At 34.2% G+C, this 8,956-nt stretch overlaps 1 protein-coding gene across 1 annotated transcript in view; it reads right to left on the reverse strand.

Annotated features, from left to right (window-relative positions):
• The window catches only part of Lar (tyrosine-protein phosphatase Lar), a 321,875-nt gene that overhangs the window by 277,241 nt on the left and 35,678 nt on the right, over positions 1-8,956 (reverse strand).

The following is an 8,956-nucleotide window of genomic DNA, read 5'->3' on the forward strand; positions in this document are numbered from 1 at the left end:
GCGTTATATCTATGAAATTAAACATAGGCCAAGTACAAGGGAAAGGAAGAAAAGGTGATCGTAGATAGTATAGGGATTCCACTTCCTCGTATTACTACCGAGGATAGGTAGCCCTCTTAACAGTGGTACGAAACGCCATTGTATGGAATTCAACTGGCCGCTTGGGTTTTCCGCTCTTTTCGAAAAATATCCCTGCTCGTTTTACCTCTTCTTTCGTCGCCTTTTTCCTCCTCCCCGCTGTTCTTTGTCTGTCTTTCTTTCTCCCTCTTTTCGCCCTCTCCCCCTTTTTTATTTTTCTCATTCGATCTCCGTGCTCTCAACCAACATCCCTTGTCAGTCGATCCCAAGCGAGATCTCTAATGGAATTGTTCCGTCGGACGATATCACGCGCCGGTTCTGCATTTTTCATCGAGCATTGACTATTCGAACCACCATGAAACTCTCCTCGACGGATCGTTACATACGAGTTGATACAGAGAAAAAGCTCGCCGGGACTTGGCAGCAGGTTAACGTTTCGAATATTCGCTGAATGGTAACTCGCTCGTCACGGACTCGCGTATATTGTTTTTGACCCGCTCGCTTTCACGATACGTTCGTATGCAATTACTTTCAAATGCACGCAGGTAAATCGAATGCAGCACGCTGATAAGAATTCAAAAAAGTACCGCCGAATTGAATGGACTTTTTGATAGTGAGGATCTTTAATATTCACTTCATCGTAACAATTATATTAGGATATATTAAGCATTGCCAAAAAGTGATTACAATATCAAATTTTGGAAAAAAAAATACAATTTTATATTTCATAAAAATTGTAAACGACACAATATTGGAGTTACGCAAAAATAAATTTCAAAAATGTATCATAGATATTATAAAAAATATTGCTGAAAAGATACAATTGTCAATTATATACAATATTTTACGCTTCTCTAGTTATCGTTTCGTTTTGTTCGCTGTACGCATTTGTATTCTCTTCACTCCTTTAATTCATACTTTAGCTTGTAATTTCTGAAAATGCGAATTAACTTCACACTATAGAAGATTGGGTACATCAGGGGTATTACCGGAAACCTTTTTTACGACTTAAGGGCTTTACCAGGTTTAAAAGTGTGTAAGATAGGTTACGAAAAGCATGTTAGAGCACGGTCGATGTACCTTGAATGAAACCATGAATTAAGGTGAATAACTCTATTAAGCTTTTCCTTCATTCTCATGACATAAAATATAATGGTGTTATAATATCTTGCACATGTGCATATTAACTCGGCAGCTGTGTTTCACGTATGCTTTTTCCATATTTCGTCACGCTGGTGCCAATAAAGACCAATATATTTTTATGAAAGTTAAAATTACGTTCGACAAATAGAAAGAAAGTACTACGAATCTACAATATTATTGCATATTTCAGATCTCATTTTGCGCAATGAATAATTTGTTTGCAAGTAAACATGTTAGAAAATCATTAGGATAAGTTTTCTCTTTCAATTTAGTTATTTAACTTTTAAATAGATAATTTAAAGATATGCAAGATAGTAGGTGCTCAGAATATATCACAAAAAATTTTTTATTTTATAGTTATATTTTTTATTAATATATTATGTTAGAGTTAAATTTATATTAGTTATAAACTAATGAAATAGAAGAATTTAAAAACAAACAACTGTAAGACTTTCGGGCATATGAGCAATACTTTTTATTTTCCTTTTCTAGAATAAGATTTAAAAAAATTATACCTGGGTAGTGGCTATTTCTCATGTACCCATTTAAAGATTAATTTATTATCTAATGCATGTAATGCGTGAAGTATTACATGTTTGATTATCTGTCATTTGCTGTTATTGACGTTATTATACTGTGTTTAAAAATACGAGCTCAAATATTACGATTAAAAGATATCAGCAAAAGAATCTGATTCGATATTGTATATCGACCCTATTAAAAAATTTAATATTAGTATAAAACTATAATTTTCTGACAATAACAATTGAACGACACAACGATAACAATTGAACGACACAATGATAATAGATAATTCTCGAACTGTGCACAACGAGCGATTTTAAGAGCTTTCTTAATTGATCGACCGAACTGAAGAAGGAGTAAAAGGAAATCGTTAAGAAGTGCGAGCAACTAAGGAAAATTAAGGGAATATCGGAGTGGTGGACGGGATGACGATGGAAAGTTCGCGCACTACGGGAAGAGATCGAGAGCGTAGAGGAAGGAAGGAGGACGAGGCAAAAGGAGACGAGTGGAAGAGAAAAAGAGGGCTCAAGTGGCTGCAACTTCGGGGGTTTTCTAGTCGTCCAGGTAGCCGTAAAGAATTCATGAAAGGTAAATCATTTCCTTCGACCGCTCGCTCGCTCGCCTTGCGGCGGAGCGCCGGAGGTTTCCTTAATGTTGCGATATTTTACGAGAAAACTCTTTAAATCTAATATATTACCGGCAGTAATTAAATATAAGTTACACCGTGGCGAAGCTCGCGCGCTAAAGTATAGTCCGTCAGCGAGAGTGCGCGGTACCGACGTTTCCCGAAGGAGGATTGGACAATAATTCACCATTCGTGGAGATGAAAACTTTTGACAGCTTCGCGAGCGGGGCGAAGGCATCACCGTCGCGCCAATACTTTTATAGCTGGCAGAATTTACAGAAATTCGCCGACCTTGTTCCTCGTTCCTCGTCGTCTCTCACGCTTTCTCGAATAACAAGAATAACATTTCGTGAGGGCGGTAACATTTTGCTGACAAATTGATCGTTATCGATGGACGTTGATTGGTCGCAAAACAATCCGGTGTTCGAGAAGAATCACGACTTTTCTCTTTTACTTTTTTTAACTTCAGCTATTTCTGCCCTGTCGGAATTTCGAACTTGAGTGCGAAAACTTCTTTCGTTCCCCACGAAACTGCACTGGCCCAGTCGCTGGCTCTACAACTATCTCGCTCTCTCCGGAAAAGCCGACGCGTCGACTACGAAGTCAGGTGTGCCGCCCGTTACCTAGTTGGGATTTATGTATGTCACGACAGCCTGTTGCTCGGTAGCCAACTCATACGTATTAGGCTCGAGCTGACGACAGGTAATAGCCGGAAGCTGAATCTAAAACATACCACGCTTCCGAACATCAAATTTTCCACATTAAATTTCACTATTTCCCCTTTAGGCAGAGCAGACATGTGGTTTGAGGTCGTCGCGAATTTCGACATTAAATAATAACTTTGCTCTTTGTTACCTATTCGTTCACCTAAAAAGATTACATGTGAATAACAACTCGGACATTCGAATTACACGTTCGAATTGTAATATAAATTTCGATCACTATTCATCGGTTAAAATAGCGATACTCTTTAGTCAGATTATCTGCGTCCAGAAGCCTATTAGGAATTTCGATTATCCATATCGATGCAATGACTATTAAGCGTTGTAATCAAAGGATAATGAGGCTGATAAGAGATTGCGTAATAATCTGATACCAATACAGCACATCATGCTTATACATTAGCCTCTCCCGCGTTTATCAAGCGTATTAGGATTTGAAGATTATATCTAAACTATTGTTTACGTAGAATAACACACAAAATAACTTCTATTTTTTAAACGAAATTGCCATGATACTCAACACTGAGCTCCTCTCTGTATTTTTATAAGTATACTAACTCGTAAGTATATTTTTATAAAAGATATAACATATCGTTGATGGAAAAAGTGACACACTAAAAAATTAAAATTTTTGAGATGATAGAAAATCAATTCTAAAGACGTATATTTTTGACGTTGAAAAAATGATATTGTACGTTCATAACTCTTTCAATTTACCGTTAGAAGACAGAAGTGTCACTTCTGTCACTGATTAAATTCGTAATGATTATTTATATGTTTTTTACAAAACATCTCTTTTATTATATAAATATATATCATATAAACTAATTAAAATTGCTAATACATATATTTTTTTAAATATATCATGAAGAAATGTTGTGTAATGCTAAAATATAAAAAAAATTCATATTTGGAATTATGGAATTTTTTCTTAAAAGACTCCTTAAATGTACTTTAATTAATACATAATAGTGATAAAAATACATCTTATTTCATTGTGACATTGTTTTGTATTACATATTATATTTAACCTTTCGCCAGCGGACGATTCAGCAATCGCACATACGGCGAAACCAAATCAAATGTGATCCAAAAATAAATCTTATATTTTGTATGAAATTAAATGAAATATATTTTTTAATATTTATTTTATTAAAACAAAAAGTGCTAAGGGTTTTATTTTATTTATTTAAATAACACTTCACTGAAATTACAAGTACATATAGTTTACAATAACTGGAGGAAAATACATATTTACGATATATTATATTTTTAAGACATTTTTGATCCTTACGTATTACAGAGTTGGGCATAATCGATTATTTTCGATAATCAATTACTTAAACAAATCCTGTAATCTTAATTACAGGAATGTTTTAGTAATTGATTATCAAAAGTTGTGGATTACGTCGAACTCTTCTACACAAACTCTATGTACAATAGAACTTATATTCTTCAACATAGTTATTACCATGTTTAAAAAAATTTAAAGTGCAATTTTTGTATTGTTTTATTTCTACCTTATTCGATGAATATTTCTTGCGTCATTTCAGCCTTTAACATTTGATGGCAACAAGAATAAAATGATCCTTGCGATCGTTGCGAACATTAAGAAACACAGTGAACGCATCCGTGTCTCCAGATATACAGAATAATAACTTATAAAGTAATTGTGAGTGTAATCGTATCAAATTACAATTACAATTCCTGTAATCGAGAATCTCTTGTGATTACAGATTATTTGTAATTGTAATCACTGCATGGACGATTACGATTAATAGTACAAATGTAATTGTAATCTGTCAATTCTACGATTACATTAGTTGTAATCGTGTAATCGATTACAAGATGCCCAACTCTGATATATCATATATATTATTATGATCCTTATCTGTCGAATGATCTCTTTGAATAGAGACAGTGAAACTCTTGACTTTGAACGATATGAAATATTTTGAATTTCATTTTACAAAGTGTTAATCTTTCTTCGTCACTATTCCAATCAGCAAAATGCATTCTTCGATGCTCGAATATACATGTCGTCGCTAAAGAAAAAAACTGAAGTACGAGAAAACAATTGCGAGTACATTATTGCTCTATACTTCTATTTCCACTCATATATAAAACAAGTTTATTATCAGGTCTCGAGTGAACCCGATATCCATCTGTGATCGATAAAGAGTTAAGAAATAAAATGTTTGAATTGAGACTGTTTTCAAACTTCAAATTTAAAAATGTAATATTTTCTTCATTATTTTTAATGTATGATATACTCAACTCTGACAGTTACACTATACTAGGATTGCAGTGTTCGAATTTTCAAAACTCATGATATAGTTTTAAAGAATATATTATAATTGAAGGTATGACATGAAGAGAGAGAGAGAGAAAGAAAGTGAAGTCATGCATATTCACTATATATTTTAATTGATACATTGTTTCCAATTCAGAATTTTACACAAATGTCTTAAAAAATTGATAATTTTGAGAAGTGTCGTTTTTCTGTCAAAGTGGCGATATGATATATAATATATTGTATATATTCTTTGAAAATATACTTATTTAAACTTCTACGTATTTTCTATGGATTAAGTTCTTTGTAACAAAGTAACAACAGTCATTAAAGGATCAAATATTTCGCTAAAATTCAAGACAGGAAAAATTCGAGAGAAAATTGCTTTCGTCTTCAAGTGTAGTAGGGTGCAAAATTTTTAATATCAGGATGTGATTTAAGACCTGTGGTTAATTAAAAAGGATCGAAAGGATTCACACAAAATAAACCATTCACTCGTGAAAAACATCCGTACCATCTTAATACTTTCCGGAATAAAAATTTTCGAGTGATTTAATTTGTGAAATTGAAAATCACCTGTCACTCACCGAATACCTTCTCAATTTTGTGACTATTTTTTTATGGATATGCAGACGCGTGTATTCTCTGAGAACATGATGTACTAGCGATAACCAGAGGCAAGCAAAGGAAAAAGCGAGAAGGTATAAGAAAGATAAATCACGAACTCAGCGGCGATCAATCTCGGGATATCTGCTATAGAAAACCCTTCGTATCTAAGCCGTAACTTAAAGCCTGGAAAGGGGAATATGATGCACGGACGGTTGTCGGTCCATGAAAGTTGTATGATCCTTTTTTTATTGCAAGTCGATCGTCGTGTCGCTCTTAATATAGTACATGAAAATGATAACAATCTCGACGATCCTTCTGTAAAGCAGGTTCCACAAAGTTCCCCTGTTTCTCCTTATTCTCTCATTCTATCGTGCTTACGCATTGTGTGTAATTGTATCGTCGCGCTTTCAGGGAACACGCGTCCGTAAACGGAGGTAATTTTCGAAATTCGCAAAGTCGATATTAGACAAGATGTAGAGTGCTTTCAAAGTAAGAAAGACGTAGCGCAATTAATACTTGGCAACTAGTGTTCCTTACGGAACTTATAAAAGGACTGTTTCTGTCTTCCCTTCGGTTAGCTTTGCGAAAACGTATCCCCCTCGATTTTCTCCGGAATATCAAGATGGATCAAGGCATAGTCCAAAGTTGCGCCATCGTGGCATTAATTCGGCAGATCGTAGAACTACTTTCGTGAGTGCTATCTAAACATGCTAATCCCTACGTGGCCACTGGAAGCGCACCCGAGTAAGAGGAGCGTCCATCCTCGTTCTCTGTGGCTCGCCCTTAGTATCCGTTTCGGGAACCGCAAAGCCCGCCAGGCCGTCGAAACTTCCCCGCAGGACATATAAATGGCCGCCTTGGGGACAGCGCTCGACGTGAAAGGAGGGACGGTATCGGCCGACCGTTTCGCAAGGAACTCTCCGCACGAATGTCGAAGGTGACCCTGGACCAAATTTACTGAGGGGATCGAAGATAGTGTGTCCTGCACAAAGAGAGATCATGGGTGATCCAGCCATCGTTTTTCTTCCCTTTTCCCCCTTTTTTTCCGCGAATCTTGAAGACGCACGGCACGCGACGATCGCGGTTCATGGTAACGCCTTTCACAACGGGATATTTACCGAATCAGTTTCTTACGGTTAGTGATGCTTTAAATTCACCGGTGGAGGATGGGGCATGATCGTAAAACGGCACGCATCTATATAATGTATCCCTTTTTGCACAGAACTTATAAACTTTATATAGTGTTGCTTGAACCTTTTCCGTAAATATAAAATTCCAAGGCGCGCGCGCGTCGTCCCTTATTTATATAAAAGATGTAAGATGATTACGTCGTAAAAAGGCGTATACTCGCGATCATACACATCTAAGACCTTGTTGAATTTCCGGAAGCCTTAAAAGAATCGCGTTTCCCTTCTTCACATAAAAACTAGTTTAGTACAAAATATTAATATTTAGTGAAACTATTAAAAAAGTATACAATCCTTTGATGATTAATAAATCGTACAGATCTAACATTTTGTTTTTTATTTTGCCGCGAAAGGAAATGTACATGTCGAAGAAAAAACTTACGTAGAAAAAAAATTTACGTAGAAAAAAAATTAATGAGTACGCCAAGTTTAGAGATACATTTTGTATGCTTACAATCCATCAAAACTTGCACAACCATCAATTATTAAAAGAGCGATATCTCTGAAAAAAATATTTGTGTAAAATTACATGATTATGCTGGGTTTTTTTCCGACCCAGTATAATCATGTAACATTACTTAAATATGATTGTAAAATTCCTAAATGACTGGAAAATTACCTAAATATTTATGTAATTTTCCAATCATATTTAAGTAATGTTACATGATTATGCTGGGTCGGAAAAAAACCTAGCATAATCATGTAATTTTATACAAATATTTTTTTCAGTGTATTTATCTAGTTTGTTCATTGATATCAGAATTTTTTCATATTGCAGGCTTGCCGTAAAATTATCTAAGCTCAAACCGTGAACTATATTTGTTACTATTAAAATATTTAATCCATAACTAGATCGTAAAAAGCTTAATACATAATTGAAAGGCACGGATTAAACAGGGAATAAACAGGAAATAACAGATTTCAATCGATTAGAAACCGTGTATTCTTGTTTACATGCAGTAGAGCATAGTTCCCAATAGATTAAAATATATTATTCTCTATTGCCTGTGGTTTTCAATTATGTCTCAGGCTTAAATCATAGTGACCCTGGGATATTTTCCTAATTTTTAGATAATATAATGACTTAAAATAATTTTGTATTTCACAGTTTTATAAATTAATAATTGTGAGAAAGGCTCTGATAAATATAAATTCAAATATATGAAAATTATGGATTATAAGAGCCAAACACAAGTTGATTTTCGCTAATTATTATTCAAAATAAATATAAATTAAATTACATAATCAAATGTTTCAACCTTGAGTATGATCCTCATCAGAGAGCATAAATAATTTAAAACAATACATTAATATTCAAATTTGTCTTAAACTAACAATAAGAGCTTAACATTCTAAGTATTCTTCTAGTATTAGATGTAATCACTAATTTGTTTGTCGCTTACAATATTGGTAATTATTTTCTTTGTCATTTTACACATAGTTTCCTTTAATTTTGTGTTTAAAAATTATCCTAACCGTCTGTCGTGTTTTTAGTCAGCAATGAGGAATCATAGGTTTCCTTGCCTTTTTTCATGATTTTATTCCTATGTTTGCTATATTTATGTAAGCTAATTAGTATGTTATATTTATGATAAGTGCTGCTATTTTTTGTATAATTTTAAAACCTTCTAAATTTAATAACAAAAACTTTAGTGAATCCCAAGGATTCACATGTACCTTTAGCGTCATAAAAAATGTATATTCCAATTACGAGTTAAAGAGCAATCTCTCTCTCTCTCTCTCTCTCTCTCTCTCTCTCTCTCTCTCTCTCTCT

Source organism: Mycetomoellerius zeteki, unplaced genomic scaffold (genome assembly GCF_001594055.1).
Source record: "Mycetomoellerius zeteki isolate Tzet28-1 unplaced genomic scaffold, Tzet1.0 scaffold421, whole genome shotgun sequence".
Taxonomy (NCBI): Eukaryota; Metazoa; Arthropoda; class Insecta; order Hymenoptera; family Formicidae; genus Mycetomoellerius; species Mycetomoellerius zeteki.